A 20,512-nucleotide genomic window follows, 5' to 3' on the forward strand; every position below is an offset into this window, starting at 1 on the left:
ACCACTGGACACTTGATAACTGTTAATCTGTCTCTCTCTGACTCTTAGTGCCTCAGAAATGATGTTATTACCATTTTATTGCATTATCTTTGTACTTTGTTCTTTTCTATTGTGAATCTTCAGTCATTTCTGACCTGTCCTCACTGAACACACTCTTTAAATAAATAAATCAAAGTCAGTTTGGCCTCATTGCACTTGTTTTTATTATAAAATACCAGTTAATGAACTTAATTCCTAAAGATTATAATTTATTTTACACGTTTGTGTAATTTATTTAGAAAATATTCTCAAAAAAAAAAACAACCATTAATGTCTTTATTCTACATATTGTTATGATTATTGAATCTACAAAATGTTTTAACATTTTCACATTGATGTTGATTTGTTTCACAAATGAGGAATTAGTTTTCTTCACAAGATGGAGCCAGAGGATTTCTAATGTCTGTGAAGTGCAGCCACACATTCACTACAGGGACAAAAGAGCAGGGGACCACTTCTCATCCTGCGTTTCTTCTGAAATTCTGAAAATAAGGTCTTTGTCCCCACTTTACTGCACTAACAGTTTATACTCTTCTGGGAAGGCTTTACACTAAATGTAGCAATATTTCTGTGAGGATTTGATGCCATTCAGACACAGAAGGGTTAATGAGGTTACAGACTGATTTAGTTCTGAACTTTTCCACTGACACCGTCTTGAGTTGTTAATATAATTTTTATTACACAGAAGACCAAGACGTCTACAAGCTTCCTAGGAGCCTGGAGAGGGAGCCACCAATTTATTTATTCCCCTCTCTCATTCAGCTCAAACTCTCCGCTTATATAGGGTTTAGTTACGTCCAATTAAGATAATGTATGTGACTCTTGTGTAAATAATCTACTTTTATATTAGACCTTACCTGTGAGTTCATTATCTTTTGGACCAAGGTTTCCCTAATTTAATCATTTCAAATCCATGAACAATTAACAAGACCCTAGTGTCACGCCCTTGTCCTGCCGTGTCTCTCTTAGCACATGGCTCTGTTTGTTATTGTTTGTGTCTCCGCCCTCGTCCTCGTCAGTCTCGTTGGTGATGCGTCCCCCTCGTTATCTGAAACTGCAATGCACAAAGCGTAACACAAGCTTCAGTTAGTTCAAAATGCAGAAGCCAGGGTGCTCACTAGAGCTAGAAAATTCGACCATATCACCCGTGTTCTCTCGTCCCTACACTGGCTACCTGTAAAATTTCGCATTGACTATAAAATACTCCTCTTAGCTTATACATCTCTAAATGGTTTAGGCCCACAGTATCTTACTGAACTTCTCATACCTTATCACCCGTCATGTACTCTTCGTTCACAGGATGCCCATCTACTCTTTGTTCCTCGCTTTAAGAAAAACACTGCAGGAGGAAGAGCCTTTTCTCACAAAGCTCCTCAACTCTCGAATAGACTTCCGGTTACTGTTCGGGGCTCAGACACACTCTCAATCTTTAAATCTAGATTAAAAACCTACCTTTTCAAACAAGCTTTTGGTTAATCATTCACTTTCAGGTTACTCCTTCTCTATTAGTGTTTTCGAGCTGGTTTTCATATTATCAATGTTCTGTATTAACCCTGTCATATCACCATAGCTACAGATTTTTTAGTTAGCTTTCTAGTAACCGCCAACACGCTGTCTGTTGCTGGGTTCTCTTGCCTGACCTTTGGAAGCTTTTTTCGCAGGACAATTTTGCCCGTTCTTTACCATGACCCTACTAACCTCTGTATTTTTATTTGTTCCCTTTGTCTGGTTTTCTTTCTCCTGTCTCTCTCATGCTTCGAGATGTCCTTCTGCTCTCCAGGTGTTGCCCTGATCCAGCCCCTGTGTCTAAACTATCATGCTTGGCCATGCTGTTTTATCTCAAATTAACTCTGCACCTACTTTTAACTCACAGAATCCCTGATCACCTCCTCCTTCCTCAGACTCATACATCACTAATATTCTACATTCACATTACTATAACCCCTTCATCTGTCATCATTTCACTTTGTACTTCTGTTCTGTTCTCTGCTGTGTCTCCGGTGTCGACCCGAGCAGGATGGGTTCCCCGTATGAGTCTTGGTTCCTTCCAAGGTTTCTTCCTCGTGTGCTGAGGGAGTTTTTCCTTGCCACTGTTGCCCCTGGCTTGCTCATAGGAGGCTTGGACCTGGATTTCTGTAAAGCTGCTTTGTGACGACTTTTTGTTGTGAAAAGCGCTATATAAATAAAATTTGATTTGATTTGATTTGTTTGTCTCCGCATTTCCACCTTTGTTCGTACTCTCCAGTCTGTCTGTCTTGTCTGTCGCTCGTTCCCTTGTCTTGTTCCTATCGCTTCCCTTGTCTCAAGTTTGTTTGTATATTTATTCAGTCCAGCTCTCTTTGTATCTGTTCAGTTCTCTGTTTAGCTCTCCTTGTTCAGTTCTCTGTTTTGCTCTCCTTCTCCAGGTCCCTGTTTAACTCTTCCCGTATGATCTCTGTCTCTGTCTAGGTCTCCTTCTGTCCAGGTATTCTGTCTAATCATTCGAGTCTGTCTATCTCTGTTTTGTCATCTATTGTTTCAATAAATACTGTGTTTTAGCAAGTGTGTCCGCCTCCGTCAGTCCGCCCTCCGCGAGTCCTGACACCTAGAAACGATGAGGCATTCATATTTTACACACACACACACACACTTAGTAACCCATGCATATGAAGCACATTTCCATGTTCCATATTTACGTGATACATTTTCAATACACTTCAACAGCAGTGCTGCTGGTGTTTTTGAGAAGATGAAAATGAACTGGACTGTTTTGGATGAGTTAATTTTGTTTTATAAATTCATTCTGTTCAGGGTCTCTGTGGTTCTGGAGTCTTCCCACAATCACTGAAGACAAGGCAGGACAGGGCTCCAGTTCATCACAGGGCATCACAGACTCACACAGTCACTCACAGCTGTGGACACTTTTGCACAGCCAGTCCACACATCAACTTGTATTTTCAGATTGTGGGAGGAAACCAATGCAGACACAGGGAGAACACACCACACTCCTCACAGACAGTGACCTGAGGCAGGTATTGAACCCAGTTTAGCCCCGGCCACTCAAACTGAAGTTTTATGGAGTGTTTATTTCAGGGATGAGGATAGGAAAAAAAAAAAAGAATTATGGTGATTTTGGTCCATCACTCCACATAAACATGATAAACTTTTAAAGAAAACACTACCAGATTAATGCAGATCAATGGCCTGAGTTTATGAAGCAGAAATTCGTACATTTTTTTCCTTTCCTTTTTAAACCTTTGCTAAATCACATTTCAGAAACCTCTACAAAGGTGGTCGCTGGGCCTGTGTTTGTGTGAGTTTATAATTTATACAGAGTCTATAAGCGCTGAGGATTCTGGGAGTTGGAGTTCTGAGAGCTGGTGGCGCCTAATCTCCTAGTGCAGGGCCTACGCCCCCTAGTTTTGCGCAGCCACTTTATCAATTTAATCTTATTCAGCAAACACGAGTGTTTAAGAAATGTGGAATTCTGAATAAAATATAAGTCATTTATACACTGACAAATGAACAAAATCAGTATTTAGACAATTTCGGCCCAAATTTCTGAAGTAAAACGAGAGTTACTGAGAAACAAAGATTTACACTCACATTGTATTAATATAATCTTATTCAGGACACCAACATATTTACAAACCGGATTCCAAAAAAGTTGGGACACTAAACAAATTGTGAATAAAAACTGAATGCAATGATGTGGAGATGGCAAATGTCAATATTTTATTCGTAATAGAACATAGATGACAGATCAAAAGTTTAATCTGAGTAAATGTAAAAATTTAAAAGAAAAATATGTTGATTCAAAATTTCACAGTGTCAACAAATCCCCAAAAAGTTGGGACAAGTAGCAATAAGTGGCTGGAAAAAGGAAATTGAGCATATAATGAACAGCTGGAAGACCAATTAACACTAATTAGGTCAGTTGACGACATGATTGGGTATAAAAAGAGCTTCTCAGAGTGTCAGTGTCTCTCTGAAGCCAAGATGGTAAGAGGATCACCAATTCCACCATTGTTGCGCAGAAAGATAGTGCAGCAATACCAGAATGGTGTTACCCAGAGTAAAATAACAAAGACTTTTAAGTTATCATCATCAACCGTGCATAACATCATCAAAAGATTCAGAGAATCTGGAACAATTGCTGTGCGTAAGGGTCAAGGCCGTAAAACTCTACTGGATGCTCGTGATCTCCGGGCCCTTAAACGTCACTGCACCTCAAACAGGAATGCCACTGTCAAGGAAATAACAGAATGGGCTCAGGAATACTTCCAGAAAGCATTGTCAGTGAACACAATCCACCGTGCCATCCGCCGTTGCCAGCTGAATCTCTACAGTGCAAAGAGGAAGCCATTTCTAAGCAAGCTCCACAAGCTCAGACGTTTGCACTGAGCCAGGGGTCTTTTGAAATGGAGTGTGGCAAAATGGAAGACTGTTCTGTGGTCAGATGAGTCACGATTTGAAGTTCTTTATGGAACACTGGGACGTCATGTCATCCGGACCAGAGACGACAAGGATAACCCAAGTTGTTATCAACTCTCCGTTCAGAAGCCTGCATCACTGATGGTATGGGGTTGCATGAGTGCTTGTGGCATGGGCAGCTTGCATGTCTGGAAAGGCACCATTAATGCAGAGAACTATGTTCAGGTTCTAGAACAACATATGCTCCCATCTACACGTCATCTCTTTCAGGGAAGTCCCTGCATTTTTCAGCAAGATAATGCCAGACCACATTCTGCAGCAATCACAACATCATGGCTACGTAGGAGAAGGATCCGGGTACTGAAATGGCAGCCTGCAGTCCAGATCTTTCACCTATAGAGAACATTTGGCGCATCAGAAAGAGGAAGGTGCGACAAAGAAGGCCCAAGACGATTGAACAGTTAGAGGCCTGTATTAGACATGAATGGGAGAGCATTCCTATTTCTAAACTTGAGAAACTGGTCTCCTCTGTCCCCAGACGTCTGAGTGTTGTAAGAAGAAGGGGGGATGCCACACAGTGGTAAAAAATGGCCTTGTCCCAACTTTTTTGGGATTTGTTGACGTCATGAAATTTTGAAACAACATATTTTTCCCTTAAAATGATACATTCTCTCAGTTTAAACTTTTGATCTGTGATTTGTGTTCTATTCTGAATAAAATATTAGATGTTGGCACCTCCACATCATTGCATTCAGTTTTTATTCACAATTTGTTTAGTGTCCCAACTTTTTTGGAATCCGGTTTGTAAGAAAAGTGGCATTTAAAGGTAAAATAAAATATACATTCTTGATATCTGCAATGTAATTTTGTACTAGAAAAATAGAATTGTAGGTATCTTTAACTGGAGTTTTTACTAGTAAGAATGTAATTACAGATATGAGAGGGTGAAAGTCAATGTAAGTCAATGGAGAATTATGACTAGTCAGAATTACATTAAAGATCTCGCGTCCTCCTGGCAATGTGACTAGTCAGAATTTAATTATATGTAGGTCTGTATTCTTACTAGTACAAATGTCATAATTGATATCTGAAATGGGAGTTGTTACCAGTAAAAACTACATTAGAGAGATCTTGTATTAGAAATCTTACTAGTAAAAATGGAGTTAGGACTTGTTTCACTGGTGTCATTTTAGGCTAAAACGGCTTGCCATACAGCAGAGCTTAAGTTGGAACTGGAACTCCGGAAAAGAAGCTGGAGAACAATAAACTATCTTCATCCTCATCATAAACATTCAGTCTGTAAAGTGTCTATAAAGTCAACTGGGTTTAATCCCAGTCTATGAAGATCCTCAGAGGGTAAATGGACTGATCTCACCTAAGTGCAGTGTATAATCCTCAGAACTGAGTCCAGGCCACAGTGAGCTGCTCCAGACTTTAATGAAGACATTCCTCAGTTCAGAAGTCCGTTATGATCCAGAAGACACCGGGAGCAAAAAGCAAATAAATAATTGAATTAAGAAGGACAGAAAAAACATCTGTGAACAAAACCAAATGTCCAGACCTTCAACTTTACCATCCCCTGATAGCAAGGACACAGCGGACCAAAGTTGGCCCACTGAGGGCAAAGTTGGAGGTCCACTAGTGTTCACAGTCCAATTTACATTTTTTTCTTCATTAGATTCTGTTGTTATCTTTTATAAATAAGATTAGTAAATAAGTTTAATCCAGCACAGTGTCAACATTTTTAGCATAATCATTTTATATCAGGCTTATACTCATTATTATATCTCTATTATTATTATTATTATTATTATTATTATTATTATTATTATTATATAGGTTCAAAAGCTATTGAAATGTATTCTCAAAAACCACAGGCCAATAATGGTTAAATTGACCAAAATAAGAGCTGTTGTATGTCATGTGTGTTACACTTAATCAAATACAACTTGTTTACAAACAATATCATCAAAGGTTCAAATACTATTGAAATTTATTCTGAAAAACTAATCACTACGGGCCAGTAATGGTTCAATTTACCAGCGTAAGAGATGTAGTGTGTGTCATGTGCGTGGTTCGTCACCTTCGTTTTTACTGTGTAGTGTAGTTTGTAAATGGTCCTTTACCAACAGGGTACTAAGGAGTCCACACTTACACAAAAAACCCCACAGAGCATGAGTAGTATTGATTTTGTTAGCACCAGCATCTAGCATCACGATTAACAAAACCTTCATACTTAAATTCAATGCCATTTAGGGTATGAACTGATGTTCAACATGCATACTCAACATTTTCAGAATTATTTTACAAGCATATCCCAGTAAACAAGGAACGTCCCTGGACGTTCAAAATAGGTCTAAAATTAGTCTGTCCGTCAAGGACATATTTTAAACGTCAATGGACGTCCAAAATCCATCTTAATAAGTTAGTTAAGTGGTGACCAATCGATAACGTCAGTGGACGTCTAAAACGCGTTTTATACAGGTAATTTATTTCGGGACTAATTAATAACGTCAATGGTCGTCCAAAATACGTCTAATAGTCGTCTTTCCAACGTCTGTGTTTAGACGTCTTTTCAACTTTCATTTTTAACCTTAAGAGAACGTTGATTAGACGGCAGTCATTACGTTATTTCAACGTTGAATCAACGGCTAATTGTTTACTGGGATGTCTTACTAACCTTTGTAAAACAGGTGAAAACACGGACAGGAGTCAGTTTCTGTCTTACTTGTAGGCTGGCTGTTTCCCTTCTGGTGAAAATAAAACAACCGCTATTGCCTCACCTCCTGCCTCTGCTTCAAAGGAAAAGCGTATCGGACAAACGTATCCCAATAACACCTTTTCTGAAACACACTTCCATCACACAAAACAATTATACGTATAAACATGAATATTATGTGTCACACATTCTCCAAGAAAAGACAGGGTGCAGTGTGTGGAAGGAATTAATGGAGGAAATTTTGTCATTAGCACAAACTACAAACAGGTCGGAGCCTGTGTAAGTACTGAATAATATCTCTAGGACATCAGCAGAGAGCAAATCACTGACAGAAACCAATGTGAACAGGTGCTTAAAGGTGTGTGTGTCAGTGTACGGAGTAGAAGATTAAAACACAACAATAAATTATAATTTACACAAGCACCAATGCTTTAACACCAGGCCCTAATACATCTGTAATGTAGTGACCAATAAACTGACCATCATCAGAAACACTGCCCTCAGACACAAGAGCAGTAACATAAACGTGAATATAACTGTGAACAGTGGAGGACAGAGCCTCCTCTGGTCATAGATTAAACCCATAATAACTTTAAACCCATTAAAATTACATATTTATAATTTATTCTCAACAAATATCCCCTAATCCCTTAACAGGTTTTAATGGCAGCCATTTACTTTAAAACTTGTATTTTTCTTACACAGATGAATAAGGACAGAAGCGCTGTAGGAATTAGTTTTCTCCACAAGATGAAGACAGAGGATTTCTAATGTCTGTGAAGTGCAGCCACACATTCACTACAGGGACAAAGTTTGGGGACAAATATATAAATGTTTTACTATGTTATGATATTATTATATTATGGATAGTTATTTATATATTATCCTATTTTTTAAAAAAACTATTCATTTGGATTGTGGCTTTCCTAACAAACTGTCAGCTGAGTGTCTGCTATGTGTCCAGAAGTTTGTAGACACTCTTCTAATGAGTGAAGTCAGCTACTTTAAGGTGGAGTCACTGTGGACACAGGTGTTGAGTTGTTGACACAGTGTGTATAATCTCCACAGAAGAGCAGCGTCTATAGAAGAGGACGCTGTGGATGCACATAAGGCATTTGTTAAAAACAGATTAACTGTGATCTTCAATATCAAATTTGGGCATTTAAACCATCTAATAGCGATTATGGAAAAGTGAAGACCCACTACATTAGTACACGATAGGTTTTTGAACAGAGGCTCAAGCACTCATGAATATTAATTTACAAATAAACAAATTAACGGTCATTTATTCTGTTTCATCCTGAGCAAACAGACATCGGTGTGCATTTACCTCGGATCAGTGTCTGGTAACGAGAGACAAACAGGTTTGTATTCACAGTAAAATCTTTAATGTTTTGTTTTAGACAGAACATTACCTCAATATCTACATTGATTGTCGGAGTTTGCAGGTATTTCATCGTTTTAAAACAGTAAAGTACAAAGAGAATTCGTGTTGGTGTAAAATTACTAACTCTTTAATGTTGAAATCTTTCCTGTCTCTCCACTGCTGAGCTGCAACGAATGCCTTGGGCACTGAGTTGTCAGTCAAAAACTCATTAGCCAATGGGAAGGCGGCACCCCTGAGAAGTCCCGCACACGCGAGAGCTTTGTGCCAAAACTGCTCGCAAAACTCATGGATCAGGCGCCCAGAACTCAGACAGCTGGCGCACAAAACTCAGAGAGCACGCGCAGAACATAGAGCTCATGCACAAAAGTCATGGAGCACAAAGGTCAGAGCTGGATATTTTGTTTGCAAGTTATAAGTTTTACGTTTGAGATAATATTTTTTGTGCGATTCTTTTTGGCACAAATCTGATTCCATAAAAAGAGGGGGGTGATCAGGGCACGCCCCTCGCTGCCGTTGTATGTTTAGCTGAACCTATGTGTGCTTTTAGGTCCTTTACACCTTTATTTGCTACACAAAACATGGGAATTTCTTTTTTAATTCATCCGAGAACTTACATTTACGTTTCGGCCTAGCTGCTCGAGATGAGGGTAGGTACATGAGCTTTGCCTGACGTAAACAAGGACTACTGACGTGCAGACTGACCAATTAAATGTTCACAGAGAAGGTTATCGACCAATAACGGTAGCTCTACAGTCAGACCGTCCAATCAGAAGATTTTAGGCTACTTCACCACTCCCCCTTCTCACTCAAGTGAACCAATCGGAGTAGGGGAGGGCGGGACTAGTTTGTGAACGAAACGCTTCTCGAAATTCTATATAAGCTCTAGAAAAACAAAATCCCGGAAATTCCGCTCGGACATTTTTTTAAGTCTGAAAAAGGACGTCTGATATCTGGTAACGCTTCTGTGTCTGAATACCAACAAATCCTGACAGAAGTGGTTCAGGCATGTAATCTAAAGCCTTCTCAGATTAGAAACTCTTACTGTGGCAAAAGTGGGGGAAAACTCCCCATGTATAACTTAATTTCAGAAGAAACGTAGGAAGAGCAGGTGTCCCCAAACTTTTGTCCCTGTAGTGAATGTGTGGCTGCACTTCACAGACATTAGAAATCCTCTGGCTCCATCTTGTGGATCCACAGCGCTTCTGTAAGACCTTATTTATCAATGTGAAAATACAAGTGTTAAAGTAAATGACTGCCATTAAAATACCGTTATTATTACACGTTACATCATTCTGTACATTTTTATAATTATCATTTCCTTCATACTGTACATACTGTATTCTGTATGTTAAAACAAATATAAATAATTACATCTTGCTCAATTCTGACTAGATTAATAAAATGGGGTTGACGGGGATTACTTTATTTGCAGCGTTTTTCAATAGTGTATTTTGGTTTTGTAACTCAGCAGTAAATTTGTAAGTTGTTTTTCAGAGGGTGTGTTTATCAGTGTGTGTGTGTTTATCAGAGTGTGTTTTTATCAGAGTGTGTTTTTATCAGAGTGTGTTTTTATCAGAGTGTGTGTTTATCAGAGTGTGTGTTTATCAGAGAGTGGATCAGCTGTGTGCAGGTGCAGCATTAAAGCTCTTTCCTCTCTCTAAAGTCAGTCTCCTGTTTGCTGGGGCCTCTCTCAGCGCACTGCTGTCTCTCTCTCTCACACACACCTCTAGAGACGGAGGAGGAGCGTCACACTCTTGAAGAAAATGGAGAAAGAAGAAAATGCCTCCTCTGATTTGTCACTGAAATGTTTGAAGATTTCCTCTTCTCTTTCTAATAAGGTAATAGTGTGTGTGATTGGCAGCTGGGGGAGCTCTCTCTCTCTCTCTCTCTCTGTTTCTTCAGTCTCTCTGGGGGAGTGGAGGTGAAGTGTGTTCTGCTGCTGAGGTGAATGGACTGTGTGCAGGTCAGAGGGAGATGGACAGCTGTGTGACTCTCATTCTCCTGTTCTCCACATTCACTCTCTCCACAGCTGGTGAGTCGGTGTGATTCAGATCAGTGTGAAATATTCAGCACGCTCCAGGTTTGATGTTAAACTCTGAGTGTATTGTTTATTAATTACAACTTCTTTCTGTATTTTTTACTTTATTTTTAAAAGAAGTTCATGTGAATTTAAAAGTAATTTATTTAAATGTTTAGTTTTAAATAAATTACTAAATTATTAAATACTTTTAAAAGTAACAGATGTTTATTTATATGGTGAAATAAACAGTTACTAAATGAACCACATAGTTTTTATCAACTCTCTCTCTCTCTCTCTCTCTCTCTCTCTCTCTCTCTCTCTCTCTCTCTCTCTCTCTCTCTCTCGTACAGACAGTGTGAGGTTGGTGGATGGAGGCAGTCGCTGTGCTGGGAGAGTGGAGGTGTATCGTGGTGGACAGTGGGGAACAGTGTGTGATTATGACTGGGATATGACAGATGCTGCAGTGGTGTGTAAAGAGCTGAAGTGTGGAGAGGCTCAGGGTACTCCTCAGTTTGGTCCAGGATCAGGACCGATATTGATGGGATTAGTGCAGTGTCGAAGATCAGAGTCTTCACTGAATAACTGTGGTTTTGATGAAGATTATGGTCGTTACTGTACTTCTCATGACCAAGATGTTGGAGTCACCTGCTCAGGTAGGCTGCCCTCACTCCTCAATAACAAACATCACTGATATTAATAAACAATAACCAGCACCTATCACTAATAATCAATATTGATTTCCACTTCATCTCTAAACTAAACTCTAAAGACCTCTTCACTCTGGATTGTGCTGTAGTTCAGTGAGCGCTGAGATGAACTGCTTTCTCTAAAAGACTCTTTTACACTGAACTTGTTTCAGCCGAAGCTTCACAAACTGAAGTTAAAATCATTCCAGCGTTAAACGGCTGAAAGTTTGTGGACACCTGCTTCTCCAACATTTCTTATGAAATGAAGAACACGAACAGCTTCTGCTCTTCTACAAAGACTTTAGATTAGATACTGAAACATTGATGTGGGAGTTTGATGGCACTCGGCCATGAGAACTTTACCGTGATCAGTGCCTGATGTTGGATTAGTTTTGGATCACAGACTCCAACTCATCCCCTTTGTTCACCAATGGAAAACAGTTCCACTGCCCAGTGAGGGTGGGCTTTACACCTCAGACACTACCTTCACTGCTCCAGAGTGTTCCAGTTCATCCCATGATTTTCTGTTTAGATACAGACTGTGTGTTTACATCTGACCGTCTGTGTCCACAGTGACTTCACTCATTAGAAGGGTGTCCACAAACTTTTGGATAAAGTAGTGTATGTAAAATGTAAAATGATACTCAGGCTGTTCACTCCACAACTTGGAGTACGCTGAGGGTGACCTTCATTTCCAGTGTTACAAGGCTTTACACAAATAAATAAATAAATAAAATAAACAGAATTAAAGCAAAATAAAAACTAAAGCCAAAATCTACTAAAAGGTTTGAGGAGCACAGATTAACTGTTTAAATGAGTGACAGCAGTGAGTGGAGGAACAAGATCAAATAAAGGACTGTGTTTATATCGTCACATCAATATTATAATATAGATATATGACCTAATAACACATTTAACATTAGTAAAACTATTAGTGCTATTAGTGAAACTATTAGAAACTATCAGTCCATCTGCCAGCTTTAATCAGCCTTCACCTAGAAGTTACAAAGAAATCCACCACAATCTGAATTTGTTTCACAGCTGGAATGTGTCCAGTCAAAGAAATGCTAAAACTGACCACAAAGATAGTGTCCAGACTCATTAATATGTGACTTTATTTTAACAACATTAACAAAGAGGTAGAGGTGTAAAATCTCTCCTGAACACACCACAAAGCCTTAAGACACACTGTTTCCAAATTTACTGTTCTTCATGACATGCTTTTCCTTAAACACACAGCTCACAGAAAGTCCAGACTCACCAACGGTCCTCACCTGTGCTCTGGGAGAGTGGAGGTGCTTCATGGAGAGACCTGGTCCACAGTGTGTGGTGCTGGCTTTGATCGGCAGGATGCAGAGGTTGTGTGTAGAGAGCTGGGCTGTGGGCGTCCTGTGGAGGTTCAGAAACCAGCTGCTTTTGGCCGAGGGGAGGTCCAGATGTGGTCACAGATGCTTCAATGCAGAGGAAACGAAGATGATATCACTCTCTGCCCAATATCACCTGCAGTCACACGCACCTGCACTCCTGATAATCGTGTGGGACTGGTGTGTTCTGGTAAAGTATAAATATTTAAACTCTATTTAAAAAGTTCACTTCTCTGCTTGTCACACTCTGTGAGCAGTGGTCTGCACTTATCTGAGCTAATTCCTGTAATATGATGTTCATTCAGGTCACACAGAAGCTCGTCTGGAGGAGGGCTGGGACTCGTGTTCTGGTCGAGTGGAGCTCCAGTATCTCAGTGAGTGGGGCACAGTGTGTGATGGAAGCTGGGATATGAGAGCTGCCAGTGTCCTCTGTGGTCAGCTGAAGTGTGGGAGTGCTGTGGCTGTGTTGGGGTCAGACTGGTTTGGGGAGGGGAGTGACCGGATCTGGGCTGATGTGTTTGATTGTCAGGGAAACGAAACACACCTGTCACAATGTCCCATTTCACCATGGAGTCGAGCTGCATGCTCTCATAAACAGGACGCTGGAGTCATCTGCACGAGTAAGATCTAAAACTGTTCATATCCTCTTAGAGTAATATATAATATAAAACAAATCTATATTAATACTTTATTTAACTCATCATTCTCCTCTCCAGGCTCTTCTCTGGCTCTTCATGAGGGGCGAGTGCGGTTGTCTGGAGGGAGGGAGTGTGAGGGGGAGGTGGAGGTGTACTTCAGTCAGGACTGGAGGAGAGTTCTGCTGGATTCCTGGAGTGTGTCTGAGGCCTCTGTGGTCTGCAGACAGCTGGGCTGTGGCTCTGTGCTCAACTTCTCACCCTCCTCTCCATCCAGTCCTGAACACACACACACGTGTGTGAGGGGTTTCAGCTGCTCTGGGAGTGAAGCTCATCTGGGGAACTGCAGCAGTGCAGAAGTAGTAAATTGCAGCTCCAGAGAACAGCTCTCTATCACCTGCACCTCTGGTATGTGTTACACCACTGCTCTGATTAATCCATTTAAAATTCTGTGGCTTGATCTTTATGAATATAACACAAAACCAACCATTAACAATTTTCATAATCAGAAGAAGTCCATCAAGGGATCAATTGCTGTACTGATTGTGGATGGAATGTTTTAATTAATGTGTTTGTGTTTTGGTTTGTGATCTAGCCATCCGACTGGTGGGTTCTGGAGGAGCGTGTGCAGGAAGGCTAGAGGTCTTTCACAGCGGCTCATGGGGCACAGTGCAAGGTAAATTGTGGGATATTAAGGATGCGCAGGTGGTGTGTAGACAGCTGCAGTGTGGAGAGGCCCTCAGTGCCCCGGTACCAGCCCGGTTTAGACCTGGAACTGGACCCATATGGCTGAATGAGGTGCAGTGTGAGGGGACTGAAACGTCCCTGTGGAACTGCAGATATCAGCTGTGTGAAGGGGGTGATTGTGGACATGAGGAGGACGTAGGAGTGGTGTGTTCAGGTAAGATTCTGTGTCATACATTTGAAATTAATCCTTCATTGTTATGCATCACTGGAGAATGTTATGAATATTCACTATGTATTTGTACTAGACTAAATAAGGAGGGGGCGGCACGGTGGTGCAGCAGGTAGTGTCGCAGTCACACAGCTCCAGGGATCTGGAGGTTGTGGGTTCGATTCCCGCTCCGGGTGACTGTCTGTGAGGAGTTGGTGTGTTCTCCCCGTGTCCGTGTGCGTTTCCTCTGGGTGCCCTGGTTTCCTTCCACAGTCCGAAAGCACACGTTGGTAGTTGAATTGTCGACTTAAAAGTGTCCATAGATGTGTGTGTGTTGCCCAGTGAAGGACTGGTGCCCCCTCCAGGGTGTATTCCCGCCTTGCACCCAATGATTCCAGGTAGGCTCTGGACCCACCGCAACCCAGAACTGGATAAGCGGTTACAGATAATGAATGAATGAATGAATTATAGCTGATGTTCACATGTTTGAAGACACCATATAATTATTGAATTCAGCCATTCTGTATTTTGTCCATTGTGGACATGGCTGTTTCAGATGTGCATTCTCTGTTGAAAAGTATGTAATTTATTTGGGAGCTCTGGAGCAGCTGCACATGAGCCTAAGCTCTACAAACTCAATGTCGGGCTGCACCTTGATGGTTAAAATGCATTGAGTTGTGGAGCAGGAGAACTGCATTCTCTGGAGTGATGGTGCAGCATATTCTACTACTAGGTAAACAAACTAGAAGTAACTATGTATCACTGTGTTCATTCATTTTACTCCCCCCAGAGTATAAGGAGATCAGACTCACTGAGGGCTGTGAGGGGACTCTGGAAGTGTTCTACAGTGGGACCTGGGGTAATGTGTGTGTAAACGGGATGACTGAAGAAGCCGTTAGTCTGGTCTGTCAGGAGCTGAACTGTGGAGGAACTGGCAGTGAATCCTGGGGCACAGCGAGAATGGAATCAGCTCCTAACTGGCTGGACTTTGTGAAATGTAGGAAACATGACTCCACTCTGTGGCACTGTCCATCTTCCCCCTGGGGTCAGAACAGCTGTGATAACCGTAATGAAGTGGCACACATCACCTGCTCAGGTAGGCAGTTCTACAGTTTATAGAGAAAGAGTGTATAATTAAAATTACACACACCACATACGCCATCAGAATCACATAAATAATGTATGTTCTTATTCCAGACGAGGGAAAATCATCACACTCTCCTCGAACATGCTTTTTAGCTCTGCACCAGAAACAGTGCTCAAGTAAGACTTTTAAACACCAAGTATCTCAGTAACTGCTTTTGTGTTTCTTTTAGATGAGAATGTGTCTTTATCAGAGAACCAGTGTAAATATAAGAATCACTGAATGATGCTGATTATAATACAATGCATTTATTATATTTATGGAGTCTGTGATTAGATTTGTCCATTAGTTTAGCTGTAGTGTGTGTGTGTGTGTAGATCACCTGCCTCTCAGACTGAGTGGAGGAGAGGGAAGCTGCTCTGGGAGACTGGAGGTGTATTATAACTCTGAGTGGGGGTCTGTCAGTGATGATCTGTGGGACATCAGGGACGCTCAGGTGGTATGCAGGCAGCTGGGCTGTGGGCCGGCGCTGAGGGCTGATGGGAGTGCTGTCTTTGGTGCTGGTGAAGGGCCGATCTAGCTGAACAGAGTGAATTGTAGAGGGAATGAGATTCACCTGTGGGACTGTCCTCATTCCCTGAAGAACCACACTGACCGCTCCCACAGACAGGACGCTGGAGTCACCTGTGCAGGTCAGAGACCACTGGAGTCTGGAGTTTCTGATCAACTGGAGTTCTGTGTTTACAGACATATCTGAGCCCTCTACTACTAAGGGAAGGAGGAGCGTCAGACAGAATCATGTGACTGAGAGACCACACCCAGTGTCTTTCCTCAGGAAACTACATTCAAACCTCTTCAGACGCAACAAGTGATTCTGTTATAGATCAGAATTCATATTTTAAAGGAATATAAACATTGTTTATTGTAGCTTTACAGATCTCAGAGAGGACACGGTGGTATTAAACACCTCCAGGAGTAAAACACCAGCCTCAGTGAGCTACACTCTCAATACAGATGTGTTACAACAACATGCAGTGTATTATTTTGAACACATCTGTATGTCCAGGTCAGAATGAGATTTTCTTATGGTGTAAGTGTGTAATGTGTGGAATCTGCTGCTGTGGTCTGAGAGATAATTCTGTTCTCCTCTCTTCTCCAGATGTTGAGCAGCAGTAGACCACTGGACACTTGATAACTGTTAATCTGTCTCTCTCTGACTCTGTGTGTCTCAGAAATGATGTGTTACAGAACGGAAAATAGATTAGACTTTTGTTTAACCATTTTATTGTATTTTCTCATTTTTTTTCATTCATTTGAATAATTGTATTATGAATCTTCAATCATTTTTAACTGTCCTAACTGAGCACGCTCTTTTAATAAATGAATCAAAGGTGGTTTGGCTCATTGGGCTTTTTTTTAATGATTAAATACCAGTTGTTCACCACTGACTGTATTTCACAGAATCTCCACTTGAGGGCGCTTCACTTCGCCTCTTAATAAAGTGGTAAATGTTACAGAGCGCTGTGTTTCACAGACTGTCTCAGGAAGTAAATGAAAATGTATATAATAATAATGTCTAAAATATGTTATAATACTATTATATTATTATTACTGAGTAATCTGAATATGATTTTTACAGATGTATCATTATAATGATTTTTCTTGTTAATAATTATTCATTCATTCATTCATTCTGTAACCGCTTATCCAGTTCAGGGCCATGGTAGGTCAAGAGCCTGCCTGGAAATATTGGGCACAAGGCAGGAATACACCCTGGAGGGGGCACCAGTCCTTCACAGGGCAACACAGACACACACACATTCGCTCACACCTACGGACACTTTTGAGTCGCCAAACCACCTACCAACGTGTGTTTTTGGACTGTGGGAGGAAACCCACGCGGACACAGGGAGAACACACTCCTCACAGACAGTCACCCGGGAATCAAACTAGTCATCAGTGGTGATGACTGGGATATGAGAGACGCTGCAGTGGTGTGTAGAGAGTTGAACTGTGGGGAGGCTGTAAATGCACCAGTGTATAGTTATTTTAGACCAGGATCAGGGCCAATCTGGATGGATGATGTGTACTGTAGAGGATCAGAGTCTACACTGAAGAACTGTAGATTACGAAGGTGGGGTGAACATAACTGTGGTCATAGCGAAGATGCAGGTGTCGTCTGCTCAGGTAAACCACTCAGGCATCACATGAATCACAGTCTGTGTAATATTACCATTAACATCACACCATTTAATTTACTGAGAATCCTTAGTGTTGAATAACGAGACTTTTTACACCAGTGGTCCTTAAAAGGAAGACGTAGTGTTAAAACATAGGGAAGTGAAACAGCCAAAGGCTTTTAAGAATGAAAGGGCAGTTAAATAATTTGATTTTGGTGCTTTTCCACTGCATGGGCTCGACTTGACTCGCTTAAAACTTTTTGCTTTTCCACTAGAAAAGCTCCCCCGTGAAATGGAGCCGGTGACATCGCAAAACTCTGTGTCTAATGCGAATCGCTGGCTTTGAAAAACACAGTGGTAGACAAAGTACACAAACCATGTACTTGAGTAAAAGTACAGTGCCCAGTTGTGTAAAACACCTTAACTGAATATTTACCTTAAGATTTCCCTTGAACCCGTATGAGAGTTTGATACTCAATGTAAGAGACTTTGATAGTAAGTGTATGAGAGTTTGAGGTTCGGATTTATGATTGGCCTAGAGGGTTGTCATTTAAATATTCTCTTTCTGATTTGCTTGTAGTCAAATATGCCCCTCCCCCATATGCAGTTAATTTCCTAACAAGTGGAAATCCCAGTCGACCACGTTAAATGGAGCCCAGAGTTCCGTAATAAATTCACCCAATGACATCGACACAATGGCAGACATGCAATGTCTCAACACCTCAAAAGTAGGTCCAGATTGACGTACTCAGTTGATTAAATAAAGCCTGCTGAACAAGCCAGTTAAAATGTTCATGCATTAAACACTGCTGTATTTAGAGCAGGCTGAATTGATGTTTATGTTCTTTCGTGATATTATGTATATTTTAGAGGTACCTGTATATAATCTGTTAATAGTTGTTCACAACTCAAACTTAGTTTTTCTACCTGTAGATGGATATTTGACTCTTTTTTAATATAAAGGGAGCAGCTCTTTGTTATGGAGAGAGATTAGTCTCAAAACACTTGACAAATGCGTAAAGGTTAATCCACAAATTAAAGTTAAAAATTTTACTATAAAATTATAACTAATTATAATTGTTACACTATAAATACATCCAAATTAATACATCCCAATCTGTATCTCGCGATATGCTATTTGTACAATTACAGTTAAATTCATAAATACATGTTTTTGGTTTTCATAGATATATCATAACTTTATGCGGAAATAAATACATTTGTTTCAATTTACATTGCATATATTTGTAAAATGTCCGCTCCGGGTGACTGTCTGTGAGGAGTTGGTGCGTTCTCCCCGTGTCTGTGTGCTCCGGTTTCCTCCCACAGTCCAAAAACACACATTGGTAGGTGGATTGGCGACTCAAAAGTGTCCGTAGGTGTGAGTGAATGTGAGTGTGTGTCTGTGTTGCCCTGTGAAGGACTAGCGCCCCCTCCAGGGTGTATTCCCGGCTTGCGTCCAATGATTCCAGGTAGGCTCTGGACCCACGGCGACCCTGAATTGGATAAGCGGTTACAGATAATGAATGAATATTTGTAAAATGTTCTCCCTGTGTCCATGTGTGTTTCCTCAGGGTGCTCTAGTTTCCTCCCACGGTCCAAAAACACACATTGGTAGGTGGATTGGCCACTCAAAAAGTGTCCATAGGTGTGAGTGTGTGAGTGAATGTGTCAGTGTTTGTCGCCCTGTGAAGGACTGGCGTCCCGCCCTGTGATTCCGCCCCAAATTCAGTAGAGGACTGTTATTGGCTTTTGAGTTGCGGCATGAATACTGCTCTCAGCTGAAATACATCCATCCATCCATTATCTGTAACCGCTTATCCAATTTAGGGTCGCGGGGGGTCCAGAGCCTACCTGGAATCATCGGGCGCAAGGCGGGAATACACCCTGGAGGGGACGCCAGTCCTTCACGGGGCAACACAGACACACACACACATTCACTCACACAGTCACACCTACGGACACTTTCAAGTCGCCAATCCACCTGCAACGTGTGTTTTTGGACTGTGGGAGGAAACCGGAGCACCCGGAGGAAACCCACACGGACACGGGGAGAACACACCAACTCCTCACAGACAGTCACCCGGAGCGGGAATCGAACCCACAACCTCCAGGCCCCTGGAGCTGTGTGACTGCGACACTACCTGCTGCGCCACAGCTGAAATACAGTCCTTGCTTTACATTTTGCTTTGACACGTTCAGGGTGCCACATAGTAGAATACAATTTAGTTTAGCTGATTGCAGTTTTCGGTGGTTTGTGTTAAATTCTGACACAAATTCAGCATTATATTTTTTGGAAATTGATGCACATTGTTTTTTTCTGCTAAGAGACAGAGCGATATTAAATCAATGTAATTGATATTTGTTTTTCATTATGGCACATTTTTAAAAATAATCTCGTGTATTGCATTTCAAAGAGAAGTTTATTTTTGAAGGACCTCACAGTGCAATACAATACAGTTGTGTATTGGTTACTGGCTTTTCAATTTGGCACTAATTCATCTTCATACATTTGTATTTGGATCGGGTGAAATGCGCAAGGTAAGTCTCAAAATCCAAAAAGCCGTGAGAGGAAATGGACAAATATACGTCACAGAAAACACCTGAGTGACTTGATCGACAAATGCAAAGTCGGCAATGTACAATTACATTTTAAATTCGAGGCAGTGACTTTACAAATATATGCAATGTAAATGTAAACAAATGTATTTACTTTCACATAAAATTATGATATATCTATGAAAACCAAAAACATTTTTTATGAACTGTATTTGTACAAACTGCAGACCGTGAGACACAGATTGGGATATATTTATTTGTGAATAGTAAAACATGTTTGTGACTTTGTTTAATTTGTGTATTAACATTTAAGCATTTGTAAAGTATTTTCTCTCATACATTGTGGATTTGTTTAATATATACCTCGTCAAAGAGTGGTATATTGCACATTCTGCATGTTTTCAGAAAGGAGAGTCTGGAAAGTTCATTTCACTATGTGTTTGTGTTGACTCTGTATTGTTTAGGCAGTATGCCATTAAATCTCTGTCCATCAGTTATCACTGTGAAGGAATTATGCCACAATGTGTGTCA

General features: G+C 40.8%; 1 pseudogene; it reads left to right on the forward strand.

The window, feature by feature from the left end:
• Window positions 1-8,839: 8,839 nt before the first annotated feature.
• LOC136686223 (scavenger receptor cysteine-rich type 1 protein M130-like) lies at window positions 8,840-16,627 on the forward strand (annotated as a pseudogene).
• The last annotated feature ends 3,885 nt before the right edge of the window (window positions 16,628-20,512 follow it).

This window comes from Hoplias malabaricus, chromosome 2, assembly GCF_029633855.1.
Source record: "Hoplias malabaricus isolate fHopMal1 chromosome 2, fHopMal1.hap1, whole genome shotgun sequence".
Lineage (NCBI taxonomy): Eukaryota > Metazoa > Chordata > Actinopteri > Characiformes > Erythrinidae > Hoplias > Hoplias malabaricus.